The sequence below is a fragment of the Cucurbita pepo genome, unplaced genomic scaffold (assembly GCF_002806865.2).
Source record: "Cucurbita pepo subsp. pepo cultivar mu-cu-16 unplaced genomic scaffold, ASM280686v2 Cp4.1_scaffold008527, whole genome shotgun sequence".
NCBI classification, from domain to species: Eukaryota; Viridiplantae; Streptophyta; class Magnoliopsida; order Cucurbitales; family Cucurbitaceae; genus Cucurbita; species Cucurbita pepo.
In genome coordinates this window covers 1-473 of record NW_019654438.1, presented here as the reverse complement: position 1 = coordinate 473, position 473 = coordinate 1, and the positions used below count along the sequence as shown (strand labels likewise).

At 35.1% G+C, this 473-nt stretch overlaps 1 long non-coding RNA gene across 1 annotated transcript; it reads left to right on the top strand.

Annotated features, from left to right (window-relative positions):
• The first annotated feature begins 100 nt into the window (after positions 1-100).
• Positions 101-472, top strand: LOC111787275. The gene is made up of 2 exons (XR_002813935.1): positions 101-183; positions 256-472. It is a non-coding gene; the product is annotated as an uncharacterized LOC111787275 (long non-coding RNA).
• The last annotated feature ends 1 nt before the right edge of the window (position 473 follows it).

The window sequence follows — 473 nt, the reverse complement described above, 5'->3', positions numbered from 1 at the left end:
AAGCTCTTATTTACTTACGAGAATTGCTCTCGGACTAAGGTTTCGAGTATGTAAATGGGTTCTTAGGGTAACCGTGAAGAATGGAATAGATCGGAATTGGAATCGGCAAACCAAACGAGGGACGAGGCAGCTACTACTACTGCCCATGCAAGCAAGCAAGAAGCTTCTGGGTTTCTCCAACAGGTTGGTTTTTTTTGTATACCTTAAAATCTATGGTTTAAATCTTATATGTTAAAACGACACTCTAATTTGCAGACGGGAGAGCAAATGATGCATATGGCTCAAGGTGCTGTAGACACTGTGAAGAACACGCTTGGATTCAATGACGACAAGTCGAATTGAGCTTTAGCTTTTTATTATTATTATTATTATTATTTTCTTTTTATAAGTATTGACGACAAGTCGAATTGAATTTTAGCTTTATTATTATTATTATTATTTTACCTTAATAAAAATGTTTCTTTTTGGGCAAT